The sequence below is a fragment of the Ixodes scapularis genome, unplaced genomic scaffold, assembly GCF_016920785.2.
Source record: "Ixodes scapularis isolate PalLabHiFi unplaced genomic scaffold, ASM1692078v2 PGA_scaffold3__209_contigs__length_174095766, whole genome shotgun sequence".
In the NCBI taxonomy this organism is placed as follows: Eukaryota; Metazoa; Arthropoda; class Arachnida; order Ixodida; family Ixodidae; genus Ixodes; species Ixodes scapularis.
In genome coordinates this window covers 157,311,461-157,328,963 of record NW_024609868.1, presented here as the reverse complement: position 1 = coordinate 157,328,963, position 17,503 = coordinate 157,311,461, and the positions used below count along the sequence as shown (strand labels likewise).

The 17,503-nt window shown below is 44.9% G+C and overlaps 1 pseudogene; it reads left to right on the top strand.

Moving 5' to 3' along the window:
• LOC120840574 overlaps positions 1 to 13,011 on the top strand; it is a 71,049-nt pseudogene extending 58,038 nt beyond the window's left edge.
• Positions 13,012 to 17,503: the final 4,492 nt, after the last annotated feature.

Below are 17,503 nucleotides of genomic sequence, written 5' to 3'. Positions count from 1 at the left end.
CAACCCATTGGAGAAAAGCATCTACCTTTCTGGTTTCATAGAGAGCTATGAAAGTCAGAAGGGACGAATCCCAGCCGAGTCAAACTACCGGCTTGCAAACGCAATCGTGTTGATAATAGCACAAAGGAGTTTGTATGACTCTCTCTGGCGGTGCGCAGAGGGTAAAGGCACGGAGGTAATATATGCTTTTGCCCAGTCACCTCGCGAACGGTTGGGTATTGGCTGCAGAGATCCATTTCGCGTTGTTTTATTACGGGGTTATATCTTGATTTCTTTGTTCCTAGTTTCACAGACAGAACGAAATCGCTTTTCTCGTGTGGTGTCACGGCGGGAAGACAGAAATCAGAGTACCGAAATTCGACGCTTGTGCTCGTTCTATAGCGCTTCTAAAAACCGTGCGATCACGGCTGTGTATCGTCAACATTGCATAAACTGCCGTTGCTTGTACTCGTATTGCATCGTGAGGGAACGACTATGACTGGGTAAACAGAAATAGGGAGAATAGGTGCGTGTGATTTGTTGAAGTTCGAATCAACAAATCGAGCTTCAACGAATGCGATAGTATTGCATTCACTCAACCAGCTATATGAGTTTTCAGATCCTTCCAAGTATGCGATTCGTGTTCTGCCAGTGGTACCTCAGTAAAATTAAAAAACAAAATCCACGTTAAAAAAAAAAAAATTACGGTGACTCGAGTTGCTCCCGCGCCGAATCATGTTTCACGTAAGCGTAATTTTGGGTTCGATGCACGACGAGGGGTCTTCAATTATAAAAATATTTTGATTACGATTATTTGCGGCGCTAAAAATTTGAAAGCCAAGCAGTGAAGACGATGGTGTTCTTATAAATATTATATACATTTTATTTTACACTGTTTGAATACGCTGCCGTCGTTATGTGCTTGAATTATTGGCTAGCTTGTGGCGGACAGGGAAATCTTGCAGGACCGTTATGATAGCACCTACACTAAACCTGCCGCGCTTCGAAAAATGTAAGTCCAATGCATACCAGCTTGTTCAAGGCGGACGAAGCATTACGCATCCGGCAAAGCGCATTAAATCGCTGCCCGCGACGTTTTTTATTTTTTATTTTTTTTTATTTATTTATTTTTTTTTATTTTTTTTTTTTTTTTTTTTGTGCAGCGAGATAATTTTTAGTCAAGCAGCACGCCCGTTCTACGGCGGGTTATGCCGGTCCATTCTCCGTGTTGGCCCCTCGGGGGAGGGCGGTGAAGTGAGGAAAGGAGGGCAGGAGAGGAGGAAACGCAAAAAAAAAGTGGAAAGAGCGAACTTTATTTTCGGCTTCAACCTCAAAACCCGCCCGCTCCGTGGGAGTACCGGAAAGAGAAATCTTGGCGGAAGGAGAGGAACCGAAGGAAGTGTACGCGATCCCCCTGTCCTGCGGGACCAGGCACATCGGGCAAACGGGGCGATGCCTCAACGACCGACTCCGAGAACATCAAATGGACGCCGAAAGAGCTGCTTCGGAGTCAAAGCACCCGATAGTCATTCACGGGAGAAAATGTCCGGGTTGCGCTCCTAATTTATGTAATAACAAAAACGGCTTGACATAACAAAAATAACAATTTAATTAAACGTTGCGCCTCCAATGCGGGAGGCATCTTCAGTAGAGCACAGAGCGAGTGAGAGTCGCACAAAAAAGTTCGGCTATTTTGGCATAAAGTTTGTGTACACGTCCGGCAGGGGGCCACGGTTCTTGTTTACCAGCGATGAATCACTTCCGCATTTGTCATTCTGGATGAACCAAGATTCCAGCAGCTTCCTCGGTCCCCACCTTATATCTCTCGCCAAGGTCGATGCCTTGACAAAGTCAAATTGGTGTCCTCACGTCCATGCGTGGTCGACGAGTTCGGACTTGAAGCGGGTGGCGTTCGTGGAATTGGCGACATCCCGTGCGTGTTCTTTTAGTCTTGTTATTCTTTTTCGTCCCGTCTCTCCAATGTAGGAAGCGTCACATTCCTTGCAGTGCACCTGGTAGATCACGCCCCTTTCTGCCTCTGGCGGGGTCGGGTCTTTTGGCATGGAGATAACATTGACAATTGTTCTTTCGTACCCCCAACGGCCTAAGGGCGCGTCCCAATGCCTCCGGGATGCACACGACGTCACGTGTTCGTTCGGCTCGATCCGGGCGCCGATGGGACATTTGTTTCTTAACGCGATTGACAAACCAGTCGGGGTAGTTACGTTTTTTCAAAGCCTCCCGCACATGGCTAAGTTCTTGAATGCTAAGTTTTGACTTAGATGGGACAGTTTCTGAACGATGAAGTAACGATCTTACAACTGAGCTTTTGTGTTGAGTAGGGTGATGAGAGTGGTAGTCAAGAAAGTTTTGTCTGTCACATGGTTTACGATATACGGATGTCTCCATCTTAAAAAAAGGTTCACTAGTTCTATGGACACGTACATCTAAACACGGCAAGGTACTATCGGTTTCATGTTCGCAGGTGAACTGAATTGAGGGGTGGACACTATTCAAATTGCGGTGAAAATCAGTTACGTTCTCTCTGTTAACCATTACAAAAGTGTCATCGACATAACGACGGTAGAACTTCACGGGGAAATCAATGCCAGACATTACCTTTCCTCAACATATTCCATGACGAGATTCGAGACGGTGACGGAAACTGAACTCCCCATAGGGCATCCGCTGACCTGATGATATATGTCCCCTTTAAAACTAAGATTACACTGGTTGAGACAAAAACGCAAAAGGAGTATAACGTCTTCAACAAGGAGGGTTGTGCGAGTGGACAACGACTGGTCTGCCAACAGCCGGTCACGGGCGACATCAACCGCCAGGGCGTTGGGGACATTCGTAAATAATGAAATCACATCAAAGGATACCATAGCCTCGTGCGGTAGCAGGGTCTGAGCGCGTATAAGTTCAACAAAGTCATGGGAATTCCGGAGGCTAAACTCATTTTTTCTTGTAAGAGGGCTCAGAATCATAACCAGATATTTGGAAAGGCTGTAAGTGGATGAACTAATAAAAGGTACAATCGGGCGTAGGGGGCAACCCGGTTTGTGAATTTTGGGGAGTTCATACATCTTGGGTGTTGCGGCGTCAAAGGAGAAGAGACGACGGTATAGGTCGTCACTGATGCGTCCTTTCTTTTTCAGCTCTCGAAGGTGGTCAACTAACTCTCTTTTGGACTTAGCAGCGGGATCTCTTGATAGCCTCACGAAATAGTGACTGTCGTTTATAACTTCATACATCTTCTTCATGTAGTCATCCCTATCAAGCACAACGGTTCTTTTTCCTTTGTCGGCCTTTAAAATCATGATGGAGCTGTCTGACTTCAACTCATTAAGACCAATGCGTTCTTGTTGACCAACAAACAAATGTCCCATCGGCGCCTGGATCGAGCCGAACGAACACGTTACGTTAAGGGTTTCGGAGGCATTGGGACGCGGCCTTGGGCCGTTGGGGGTACGAACTGTATACAAACCCTACAGAACAATCGCCAATGTTATCTCCAAGCCAAAAGCTCCGACCCTGCCAGAGGCAGAAAGGGTCGTGATTTACCAGGTACAGTGCAAGGAATGTGACGCTTCCTACATTGGAGCGACGAGACGAAAAAGAAAAACAAGACTAAAAGAACACGCACGGGACCGCCACCCGCTTCATGTCCGAACTCGTCGACCACGCATGGACGTCAGAACACCAATTTGACATTGACAAGGCATCCACCTTGGAGGGGGATAAAAGGTGGGAACCGAGGAAGCTGCTGGAATCTTGGTTCATCCAGAACGACAAACGCGGAAGTGATTCATCGCTGGTAAACAAGAACCGTGGCCCCCTGCCGGACGTGTACACAAACTTTATGCCTAAATAACCGAACTTTTTTGTGCGACTCTCACTCGCTCTGCGCTCTACTGAAGATGCCTCCCGCATGGGAGGCGAAACGTTTAATTAAATTGTTATTTTTGTGATGTCAAGCCGTTTTTGTTATTACATTTATCACGTCTTCGCCCGGCTTGTGGAGTATTTTTGCGCTCCTAATTTCACCGGCACGACAGCCATGGGAGGCCACTGCGAGCAAATGGGGAGAGAAATAATTGAGGCCTATCGGATGGCGACAAGCCCGGAAAACATAACCACCCCGTCCATTTCGCTCTCAAGAAAGGAGATTATCTTTCTTAGGCCCTTAAAGGGCCCATGAAACGATTTTTGGGTTGGGATAAATCATTTTAGATTGGGATTTTACTAATAGCACATCGTTCAGTGGACCAAAAGAAAAAGGTAGAAAGTCAAAAGCCTGACTTTCAGTGCGAAAATTTGAAAACAGAGCGGACTATTTCGTACCTCCTCCCCTTCGCCACCTCTCTGCCTTTTCACTGTGATACAACCGCGGTCCCAAAAGCGCGTTATCGGGTCCAAACTGACGTCACACGCAACCGGACCTCACTTATTCCCTTCACCCCTAAGCTGACATTGTGGTGGAAGCTACACGCTTGCCGGACCAATCAGCCGCCTCCCTTTCATCACCTGACTTCATTCTCTGCAGCCACGTTTGCCACGCTCACGTGGCAAGTGTGGCTGGCCCAACGAGCACGTAGCTTCAACAGCGCTGTCAGCTTCGGAATGAACGGGGTGGGGAAAGCGACTTTTGTCTGAATTTTGAGCGACGGGCTAATCTTCTAGGGGGAGAATGGATGTGTCCGGGATTACACAAACGGGAGTGCGAGCAAGAGGGGACTTCACCTTTTCGTCTTCTTCAACTGTTTGGTGGAATGCGCGATTTATGAGTTCAGGAGGAAAGCGAAACGGGAAAAAGTTGGAAAAGCGTTTCATGACCCCTTTAATGGAAGCCGCACGCTGACAGACTAGGCAAGGCGACAAGGTTACCGGCAGAAGCGGCCTTTCCTTTTATGCGTTGTTGATGCCCCTTCGACCTCGCCTTTTGCAAATCCTCCCCACCTGCTTTTGCGTCTTCGTGTGGCTGTCAGCGAGCGCGACAGCCGCTTTAAGCAAATCAAAAGGATGAAGCGAAACGCGTTACTCAGCGTGACCTCCCTACATAGGACGCGTAGGACAAAAAAGTTTGGACGAAAATTTGTCACGTGACTTTTTCTGTCACGCTGATGGGATCTCTGGGGCTGTGGTTTTCGCCGTTTGCCTAGTTATAGAAATAAGCAGGCCACGTAGGTCCGGTTTTCGAACTGGGCTCTTCAGTGTTCTGTTGCTTTCGTGCGTTGCAGACGCGGCCGTGTTTTTTCGTCGTAAACGGTCGGAATACGTCCATGCCAATTTTTCGGTAACAGTCATTTTTTGCACCGGAGTTCGTGGAATACTTGTGATGTGTTTGTTGGACACGCTTCGACAAAAACTGCTCTTCGCCGACGACGAGACGTCAGTTGAATGTGCGCAACCTTCTTCCTCGAATGTGTTTGTGGGGTGCCTGAGTTGGATTATGCATCTATCAAGGATTACATGATATCGCTCTTTTATTAGTAAGTGCACTGCAAGCATGATTCTGATAGTCGCCCTGCTTTCCTTTCATTCTCCGCGGTTTTTCGTGTGATGAGTTTTGTTTGGCATGAGGACAGTGTTAATTGTATTTTATAATTTGCTTTTCGTTTTACAGAGAAGTGTGACCTTTGTAAATATGTTGAGAATACACTGTGTGTAATGATAGTTGTTTAACAAACTTCTGGGAGCGATCGAAAAAATTTGTTTGTCCGTATAAGTAATTGGATATGCAACAAATGACATGTAACGTACACATACTTGCACGACGTTCGGCCAATACGAAGCAGACGCATCGTAGAGTTTTCGCACAATATTACGCGAACGCTAGGCCGGGGCGAAACAGCTGTACGGCAATACCTGCGGGGTATCAAACGGTGGTGCAAAACTGGACAGTTGAGCGATATTGTAACCGACTTTCGGCCGGCACTGGCACGATACTGCAAAGTATTGCCGTGCTGCTTGGGAACGGAGGTGATGACATCTTACTATCGTGCTTCCAACGCTTATTTATTTTATTTCTCTCCTGGGACGCGTAAAAGAGCACTTCTGTGACACACCAGAGATATTCGAAACTTGGGCTGGCCTCTCGGCTTTCTTTGCCACTTTTGGCACTTATTTGGCACTTCAGTGGGTAGCCAGAAAAGAGCCAAACTTCAACATGCCCCGAATCGACAAATTAACATTTACTGCGGCAGTTATGGCTCAAGTCTGGCACTTACTTTGGCAGAACTGTGGCGGACCAGAGAAGAGCCAAACTCGGCGAGGCTGAAATACCGAAATTAGGCGTTGCTTTGGTAGTTATGGCTCAAGTATGGCACACTTCGGCACTCCTGTGGCGTATCAGAGAAACGCCAAATTTTGGCGTGTCCGAAATACCCAAATTAGGCGTTGCTCTGGCAGTTATGGCTGAATTATTGCATCAACTTTGGCGCTCCTCTGGCGGACCAGAGAAACGCCAAACCTTAGCACGTCCCAAATACCGAAATGAGGCGTTGCTCTGGCAGCTATGGCTGAAGTATGGCACCAACTTTGGCGCTCCTCTGGCGGACCAGAGAAACGCCAAACCTTGGCACGTCCCAAATAAAGAAATTAGGCGTTGCTCTGGCAGTTATGGCTGAAGTATGGCACCAACTTTGGCGCTCCTCTGGCGGACCAGAGAAGCGCCAAACCTTGGCATGCCCCGAATTCCCAGTTTAGATTTTATTATGGCAGTTATGGCTCAAATCTGGCACCAACTTTAGCGCTCCTCTCACGGACCAGAGCAACGCCAAACTTTGGCATGTCCAAAATACCCAAATTGGGCATTGCTGTGGCAGTTATAGCTCTAGTATTGCACTACTTCGGCAATCCTGTGGCGGACCCGAGAAAAGCCAAACTTTGGCACGTCCCAAATACCGAAATTAGGCGTTGCTCTGGCAGCTATGGCTGAAGTATGGCACCAACTTTGGCGCTCCTCTGGCGGACCAGAGAAACGCCAAACCTTGGCACGTCCCAAATACCGAAATTAGGCGTTGCTCTGGCAGTTATGGCTGAAGTATGGCACCAACTTTGGCGCTCCTCTGGCAGACCAGAAAAATGCCAAACCTTGGCATGCCCCGAATTCCCAGATTAGGATTTACTATGGCAGTTATGGCTCAAGTATGGCACCAAATTTGGCACTCCTCTGGCGTACCGGAGAAGAGCCAAACTTTGGCATGCCATAGGATCGCCCAACTTAGGCTATAGTTAGGCACCGTACTTTGGCACTGATGAATGCCATGGTGCAAAAACCGAACTGCGCCAAAGTTGGGCCCTTATGTTTGCCAGACCTTTGCCCAAGTTGGGCATTCCTCTGGCGTGCTACCTGGGGTTGTTATGGCAAAGAGGCACAGCCCAACGTGCCGCCGAACGAGTTGGATAAGAGGTAACATGCTCCCTTAGTTTAGGAAGTTTGGCCAGAATATTGTCCTCTCTTTTTTTTTCCACCTTAAAGTGGACCATACATTTATACTTGTACATATAGAAAACACGCAATAAATTATATATTTTAAACAAACCATGGGTACTTGAAATATAAGGATCATTCGCAATGAGGCGGACAAATTTCGTTTGTAATTTATGCATTTTTGTAGATTTGAACTAGTGGCTGTGCCCCATACCAGTCGGCTGTTGCTTAAGTGGGATATAAATAAGGTTTGATATATAAGTAGTTTAACCGTGTTTGGTAAAATAAAACGGTTACCTAGGAAGCGTATACGTCTACACGTGTTGGTAATGCATTGAATAAAAAAAAAACAGCGCAAAATGAAGACTGACTAGAGGAAGACGCATGCTTAGCAGGCGCTATCTAATAACTGAATATTTATTAGCAAAAAAGCCTGAAAGCCGTGAAACGCCTCAATTATCCGACACACCGACTTCATCACTCCCGATGGAAATGGTTCCTTCACCACTTCCATCGGGTCGAGGGAATTATATAATTTGCAAAAACTCCATAAAAAGCTCAAATGCATATTGTTCTTCGTTGTTTTGTCCGTTAACGTAATTATAACGTACCCGTAGAATACATTTTATAAGAACAAGGGTTAAATATATTTAGTTATAGATTTTTTCAGGGCCTGGAGTACCTATCGACGACTACGAATTAGCTTTGTTTGCTAATAAGTTTCTTATGGGCATACAATTTCTCACTTAACTTCCTAATAAGCACGTGTGCGCGCCAAAATAGAAGTTTCCCAAGGAACTCATAGATTTGGCTACGTACTCATAAATGAATGCTGCTAGTGAAATGCCCAATAGGTGCTCTGGCCGGGAATTAAGATTTGCCTACCAATATGATCAAAGAGAATAACGATTGTGAGGGTAAAGAGTACAAACTTAACTTAGGAACGGAAAAAAAGAAGATACAACAAAATAAAACACAAATGTAAAAATTGAAACAGAATTTTTCTTTCCTCTCTTTTCAGCAACTAGTTTCTAGAAAACCAATGGATTGATGTTATGTCGTATTTCGGGGCATGTGACTGTCTAATGCTTTGATGGACTGTTGGCCTAATGGTCGGCATGAATTTCAGATCACATATCTATCCCGGCAGAAGACGTAGATCGCATTACAGACAAATCTGAACTTTATTTTACGCTCCTCAATATTTCAAAAAGGAAGATCCGAAGCTTCAGAATACCTTATAAAATCCCCAAGAGATCGTGAAGGCCAAATTTGTATTGTGGTTATGGCATGCTAATATTTCCTTTCCTAAATTTATAAACGTTAAATTATTAAACCGCAAAAAAAAAACAAAAAAAAACAGAGAAAATGTCTTTAATCCACTTGCTGCTTTCGGAACTCCACAACGTTCAGCCGTAGGGAAATTAACTTCTCAAAGTACGGGACAGATGCAGAAAGATGTACGACACACGGAGCAAAGTGCAACATTAGCGGTGCCTGTTGCGTGGCTATATACGCTCTGTACACATCCTCCATGCTGGGCATGAGGGTGTCGTGCGGCAGCGTGCAATACTCTAAACCTCGTCGGGCCGGAAATGCGCTAAGCCTCGTGTTACCGCATTCGCAGCTTTCCAAACGTTTTTTTCGGGCTCAAATTTTCTTCACAGTAAACGTCCGCCCAGTAAATGGATTTTAGATGAATCAATGAGAGTTTCTGAGCCTAGTTTGTGCCACTTGGGTTGTAAACATAACTTACTTGTCATACAAAGCAGATTCAAAAATTGTTTTCATCAAAGGACCATACAACAATTTAAAACAGATATATGGTTGTAAAAACAAACCTCAGTCTGTAGGAAAATGTCTTCGTTGATTTTTGAGTATACAAAACAATTGTTGAGGCGGATTTTTACCCTACTGAAAAATCTCATTTGTGTGGGAAATTTCCGTGTCCAATAAACATATATGAATCATACAAGACATATAAGAACATAAGAACCATATAATAAACTTGTAAGAAGTTTCTTATAAGTATCTTATATGCTTCTAATGTGTTCTTATGTGTCTTATGTAGTTCTTATATGGTTCTTATATGTTCCCAGATGTATTTTATAATTCATATATGTTTATTAGACACAAACAATTTCTCATACAAATGACTTTTTCACTAGGGTACGGATTGAGCACTCCATTACTGAGCCACGCCGCCGTCAGCTTTCTATACCGAATATAATTCACTCATGCTCAACGACGTGAGATCCCTGGCGCCTCCTCTCGGCCACTGCTGGAAGCTCCCGGAGATAGTCAGGTTCTTTCCACCACCAAAAGGTGTCACTAGAAGCATTATCAGCCCTTTTGACGTTCTGTTGGTCTCTCGAGATATCCTGATGGTTTCACCCGGGCAACATCAAAATGTTTCGATGGTCCGTGAGCTACCACCAGAAACGTTTTGAGGGTCTGTGAGCTACAAACAGAAGCCTGTAATGGTCAATCAGACACCCTCAGAAATGTTCCATGGTTCGTCAGACGCCATCAAGTAGACATCGGACCACCGAAGAAGTCTGATGGGCCATCAACATGGTCTGTTCGGCCATCAAGGATATTTGTTAGACCATCAAGAGGGTGTGATTTTTGATTAAGAATGCGCGATGGGCCATCAAGAAAGTCTTGTAGGCCATGAAGAAAATTTGATGTACCATAAAATATTTCAGAGTGCCTTTTTGGTCGGGGTGTTTTAGCTTTGCATTTTCTATTTACTCTTGTTAGCAATTAGTTATAACCGAGTTGTGGGCACAGGCGATGTCAATGGACGTCTGATCATGCCACAACACCGTTCGCTCCACTGCAAGTTACAGATCGCAAGGTATTCCCGAAAAACGGGTCACTCCCTCCCACACGTTCGGAGCCGGTCTTTTTACTCGTTTCGTTGACGTCGGAGACCAGAGCCTCGTCCCCTCTCTTTCCCCCTTTTGCCATTGCCCCCGCCCCCCCCCCCCCCCCCCCGCCGCTTTGTTCCCGCTCATCTCGACGACTCTCGGGACTGGTTTCGCGGCCGTTGGGCCCCCTCGTCATTTCCCACGATTGCGCCGGTGCTGCGGTCCGGTGATCTAGCCAAGGTAGACGCCGGTGGCGAAGGTGTGCGTGCTAATAGGCTATGTCACCACTCAGGACGACTGGCGGGGAAAAACGTAAAAACGGGAGACCGAATGTTCCCTACATAACTACTAATAAAAATATCGTATCTATTAGATGTCGTGACTTGCTTTGCATAACACGAGTGTGTGGTGACTTTATAGCCTGTTACGTTTTGCTTGCAGGACCATCCACTCCTACTGATTTAAATGTAGAAATTCTAGACAATGACGACTTCTTGGTTAGCTGGACGAGGCCTGGCAGGCCGGCTGGACCCCTGGGTGGATACATGGTTTCGTGGAAGTGTCCTGGAGCTGAGGAGATGAGCGCAATTACCACAGAACACGAGCTTGTTCTTAAAGGCAAGAAATTTGTAATATAAGAACCATCTCCTGCAAATATTATGATATATTTAAGCCTCATAGGTCTCTACACGGATATTCACCTTGTTTCTCACCTTCACTTCAGAAAGCTTGTTTCTGACCTTCAGTTCACAAAGCACGTAAAACTACTAGATATTTTAGTATACGTTTACCCTGTTTAAGAAATGTTGCACACATACTTTTTCCGTAATGTACCAACGTCCTGCGGTATATTATTCAATATCTTACAGGCATTCCTGAACCTTGTTAGAAACGGCATATGAGCTATATTTCACCCATGTACCTAAGGAGAGATGTACCTAATGGAATGACTCGATATGAGAGAAATAAAAATATTACTGATAAGCGACTCGATCTACAACCTAATTCAAGGTTCGCATACTCTCAGACCTACGATGACTCCGGTAGAACTCCGAGGAACGAATTACACAAATACCACTTGCCTTAAATGTAGACGTACAGGTCACTTTGCACTAGTCTAATTCCACTATAATACAGGTACTATTAGGAGCTCATGATGTATTAAAAAAGCATCTCTTGTTATATGCCGCACCGATAACGTCGCATAAAGCAGGGTTGAAGAAGTTATGGAAAATATACATTAAGAGTAGTAGGTATAAAATGTACTCAAGGAAGGAGGAATTAAGGAACTAACCTACCAGTAGCCTCTAAACACCGTGTTCAGTGACTGGTTACCTTAATTCCTTTTACATGTCTTAAATTCTCAACCGTTCAGAAATTCTATTTGTTTAAATTGTCAATCCTAAACTCTGTTGCAAAATGAACATGAATACAAAAATTCTCATGATACTAAAAACCAACTACGCAATTGCCAATACTTTGATATTATCCCGTTAAACCGGCGGCTGGTGAACTCAAAAATCCCACACTGCAAAGCACGAAAGCGCCCTGAGATACGGATAATTCTCTTGAGAGTGAAAGTGAAAAGTGAACACTCGAGACAACATGCCCTTGGTCTTTGTTTTGTTAGCTACTCTATTTGTCTTTTGCCGACCCGCCTCAAGGTTTGCAAGAATCACACAGTAGTTCACATGAAGCTAAAATTCAGCATAGTCCGAAAACTTGGGTTTTTAAATTTTATAATTTTAAGTAATTGCAAATATATTTGCGTAAATTATATTACATGTGTTGCGCTCTGGTTCCTGGTACCTAAATACCCATTCTTTCGGCCTGCTTTCTGGTGATATAATGAGAAACAAATAAACCACGGGCGCTGGGTTATGTCATTTTGTATCTAGGTGTGCGAGTTGCAATTATTTATTATACATTACTCATAGATATAAGGTGATGGGCGGTCCTTACTTATGAACGTTATTATTAGAACAGTTTACAATAACCAACTTACATGTAAATAGCTTGCAAGCGCTGGGTAATGTTGCTTAAGAAATAAATTTCAATCGTATAATTATAATACACACATAAGGATTCATGGTGATCATACGCACCCACTAGAACAAAGGAATAATAATGTAAATATAATGAGCCGGTTGATGACGCTAATTAGGTGGTTAGCCATAGATTTATGGTTTTCCTAAAAGCGAAAACATGTCAAACGTGTTCAGTGTAATAGAATATAATATTTTGTTATACGAGATAAGTTTTTTGGTCAAAATTGTAACAATTGTATCATATATTTATTTTTATATTAAGTACCGCATTGCAGGAAATGATTCTAGTTGTCAGTATAGAACTGTGTAAACCAACGTTCATTGGATTACATACAACAGTAAAGCCCCACTGCGAATCGTTTAAAAATAAGTTGAATCGCGGTTTACAAATCTGCACACCACTGTTGAAGAACGATTTTTTGCCGTTTGAGCTAAAAATGTGCGCTTCTAAGGAAATGTCGCATTAAATTATTCAACTGGCGCTGTCTATTTATTTTCAGATTTGCCAAATAAAGGAACAAGTTGCAGATTTACAGTCAAGGGGTTCAATTTAGGCCTTTGGGATCACCAGTTTGTTGGAGATTACGCAGAATTTACCATCCAGCTTCCAGAGAAAGCTCCATGGTGGTTGATCGAAGGTCATGATGCAGATTCCCCACCTCCAAAAGCGTAAAAATAAAATATATTCCACCACAGTTTCATTATATTTTTGCATGCGCATTTTCCTTTACTCACAACCTTTCGAATTATATGTATTGATTTGGCCATGTGGTCATCTTCAAATATAATGTTTCACTATATTTTTATAACAGCCGCAGAGTGAGACAATTATAGCACGTGTGTACGAAAGTCAAATTCTTCCTGAAGAATAAAAAAATACTATTTACAGGCATTAGCGTGACACACTGTGCTGGCGTGTTCCATTATTGTAACAGCAATGTTCGTTGTTCTCTAAAAATCTCAATAACACAAACTGTTGTACAGCATGCAAGATTCTTTTCTATCCAATGGTCTCCTGCAACGTGAACCCACTACCTGATATTAACACAGTGATATTTACACCTTGAAGCACATGGCTCAAGTTAGATAAGTGCCTGTTTGTATTTATATTTGCGTTTGTTTACCATATCTGGGTTCCAATCTAGCATGGATGAGATGCCACCTCCAGCAATATTGTAAACCACGTCCTTTCTAAAATCTAGTCGTGTAAGGCTACTAGGAATACGTCAATAACAAATATAATTAGAATATTCAATGGAATTGATTAAACGCGTTGTTTGGCACCAACGAACGCGAAACCAACGTCCGCTGCCGTTGAGAAATTCTGAGCACCCTCAATTGAAAATAGCATATCATCCCTGATGTGTTATGGGACCCTCTCAGTGCTTCAAACCCCTTCAGCCCATCAAACCCCTCAACCCTACTTGCGTGGTGACAGAGAAACGCTATTCTAAAACTCTTTCGCGCAGCGTGCGCTGACGCAAACGGTAAATTTAGCGCTCCCTCTCGCTAGAATTGTGGACGTTATTCTAAAACTTCCGAATGTGTTCGGAACGCGCCCAATACGTACAGTGTCCTGCAATATGAAAGACCCACTGGGAGCGGGAGTCCGAGACGGTGGCGGGCAGGGGCGCTGCACGCGTTCCGAACGATTTCCTTCCGCCTTAAGGGGAGGACACTCACTCATGCCCTGTCAAGCCTGAATGCGCTTAAGAGTTTTTGGTTTTGGTTCAGCAGAAGAACGCGCTTCATTGACGCAAGGTGAGGAGATATGTTCACGAAGGCTCGAAATAAGCACAGTCATCACTGTTTTTATCAGTCCTTTTAGGTGTAAACTTTCAGTAAAGGCACCATCAAACAAGCAGATGCAGTAAAACCTTAATATTGGTAAGCTTCTAACTTAATGAAAAAGCCGCGAATTTACAAGGCACTCCAAAGTTTTGGACGAGAATGAACACTTAGAAAACCAGTCTCCTATCGCGAACCTTATTTTCAGTTTGATGAACATGTTCAAGAGGGGTGCATTGGAACTACACTCCAGCACAAACCTGTGCAATACCGCTTTTTCCAAATGTGCGACGGTCAATAAAGGCCTATCACAAAGCAAGCGCCACACCTCAGTCAACCACACGGCATGCAGTGGATTCATCGATGAAGACGTCATATTACTAGGGTATCTTCCTGGTTTGTCAGCTGACCAGCGATGGTATTTACCAAAACGTGAACGTCTTCATCTTCGACATATATGTGCTATTGAAGTGCACATCGACGGTGTGAAGGTGGCTTTCGCATCCGGCAGGTATGAACACGTTGATGATTCAAATTTTCTTCAAGTTCTTGTAGAACACTCTCCGTTTGATGTGCCGCGAACGCGTCGAACATACACAATGCCTTGGCGTCAGGGAGTAATTGAAGATTAGCTCGTTGTTAGTCCAACTGAGGTGCGATGATGGTGTCGATGTACCGCAGCATTGTGTCGGTCGTGCTCCAGTGATTTGGGGAGTGCTAGATGTCCCCTGAGTCCGGAAACTCCATCGCTGCGTGACCTGGGGAGGCAGGACGGCTCCTCTCAGAGCAAGTGCGAACAAGACAGTAATAACTCTCTTGTCCGCACGGCTCACCAGGGAGATCTGCTCAGACCCTCCTTGTTTGATAGTTGCTTACCGCAGTAGCCTGGAGCCAGGTTGATCCCAGCTATTTACCATGCCTTCCGGAATTTTGTTTACTTGAACCATATCTTCGACATTTGGTAGAAACTCTATCTTTATGTCTTAGAAGTCGGTTGGAAGTTTCCTATCTGTCCGCACTGCCTTTCTACGAACAAGATTAATTATTTTCATCATAGACTCGGTCCACTTCCGGTCAAGTGTGAACGAACCACCGTTATCTGGAAGCTTGCTTGGCTGCTTCACCTTTACGACTCCCCAAGCAGCGGCAATGAAGATCGTCAGATCACCGATTGTTTCCTTTTCTGAAAAATTTCCGAACGTAATCCAGCACATTTTTATCCAAGTGACCCAACTTCAACTTTCCTCACCACGTTACATGCGGCAGCACTTCCAAGGGTGAATTGGCAACTTTGACGTTACGTAGGTACGAATCTCTCATAGAGCGAACGGTACTTTCACTAACGGGGTGCCCCAGTGCCCTTGTCATCTCGTTTGCGGCTGCTGTGCTGCCTTTCTCTAGTGCGAAACGGGCGATCTTGGCTCGTGTTGTCTTGGCCTACGTCCTGTAGGCTTTTCTTACTTTGCTCAGATTTGCGTCATGTTGAGGGTATGATACATTACGGGTGTAACAAGCTGAAAAAGGAAGGAAGGAGAAACAGAAAAGACAACCAATCGTTGAAAGCATTTCGCAAAAAAGCTGTTGGCAGCTCAGTATGCTTCGTGGTCAGAGGCCTTTGCGTAGGACTGAGGTTCTGGAAGCGAAATTTTCATATTCAGAGGCTTAAACCAGCGATATATTATCATGTCCGATCTGCGCGCAGTTAGTGACTGTAATAGAATATTTATCCAATGCAGACAAACCAGCACACATGCTTAAACACTCTTGCCTATCTTGTCAACCCCTCGTGATAGCAGCTATCATATAAGCACAAGCAACTCGTGTCAATGCTTCAAACATTCGCATCAGTTTAGCAACGTGTCCACAACAAAACATCTAGAAAAAACATTTTCGTGTCATTTAGTGAAATCGAAGGCATGCTGACGAGATTTTAACCAGATGATGTTATAAAATACCCTGCAACTACTTACCTTCTAGCTTTGTCATTTGCTCTTTTAATAAATTTTGATAATTCTAAACGAGGATCACAGCCGCACCGCATGCAATGTACTGCAGGATTTTCTCGCCCTTTTTTACTAACTGCTAGATGATGTCAGTTGACTGTCCCTTCAAATTACCGTAGATAGGCTGGCAACACAGCGTGCTGGTACTTTCCGGGGAAGGTCTTTTTCAGGGCTGCCAATGTCACTGGATTTGTCCATTCATGGGCTCGCAAGTTCGCGAAATTAAGAGCCTGCCAAAATGTAGCCTGGGCACGAGAATTTACGGATTTAAGTGGCCGCGAATTTATCGCCTTTGCTCGATTCGCGAAAAAATTGGGTTCGCCAAATTAAAGGTTTACAGTATTACAGTTGTACAAGAGTTCAATATATGAAATATAAAATGCGCTGAAGAGCAAATTCGTTCGTGAGAAGGGTGGCACGGATCGTGCGCTTTTACAGAGACATAATAAATCACCTAGGCTCCGTCCTGACTCTCCGAGGCAGCAATTGTGACGTTAGTAGGACATAGCCGTGTCATGGCACAGAAGAACTGCTCTTCATTACGAAACCAAAAGCAAAATTGTTAGAAGAGCCCCCTTCCCCAGAGTGAATCGCCCAGAGCGCGCACAAGGCCACTGCCGGGCACCGTCTCGCCCAAACGCTCCCAGTGGGTCGTGCTTCTTTCAGCGGCTGTACCAAAACCACCTAGAACACAAGGCCTGCGCGTTTCCTTTTCTAAACGTCATCACTAGCAGATCCGCTCAGCGCCCCCTAGGTAGCCTGGATGAGCACCATCATCTGCTATATGGTCTGCTCCATCGCCTGCTCCATCGCCTGCTTCAGTGGTTGTGCTCAGAACGACCTCACACTGCTAAGACCCGAAATCTTGAGGTGTCGCATGCACGTAGCAAATAAACTGTGGTAGCTCGTCATTAGCTCGCGCTAAGCAGTCGCGCACGCAGCTGTGGCCGCCAGTAAATGCGGCGTAATTCCTCCCAAAACCCATGGACCTGTAGCTCTCAAGTTTTGAACAGCGCCCTGGCGAGCAATATTGTGTAGTTGTAGGTCGCGTTTTCGTTGAGAGTCGCGTTGCGTCCTTTTTAAAACGCTCTGTTAATACCCGTGGATGCTGAGGTGCGCTGAAAGACGCTAGATTACCCGCGTGGATTGTGCATGATGCGACGCTAGGTCGCCGCCTTACACCAGCATTAAATAGTCGCGTCTCGCGGATTCTCAAGAAGGCGTAGTCTTCTTGCGGTCGCTTTTCGTGAACGCCGCAGCGTCCCCTGGCCAAGAAAAACAGGCCTATGGGAGCGGTGGCGAACGCCACTCGGACTCTGAGTCTACGTAAGCAGACGCTTTGCGAACCCCGTTTCGTCACCCCAACAGCTGAAA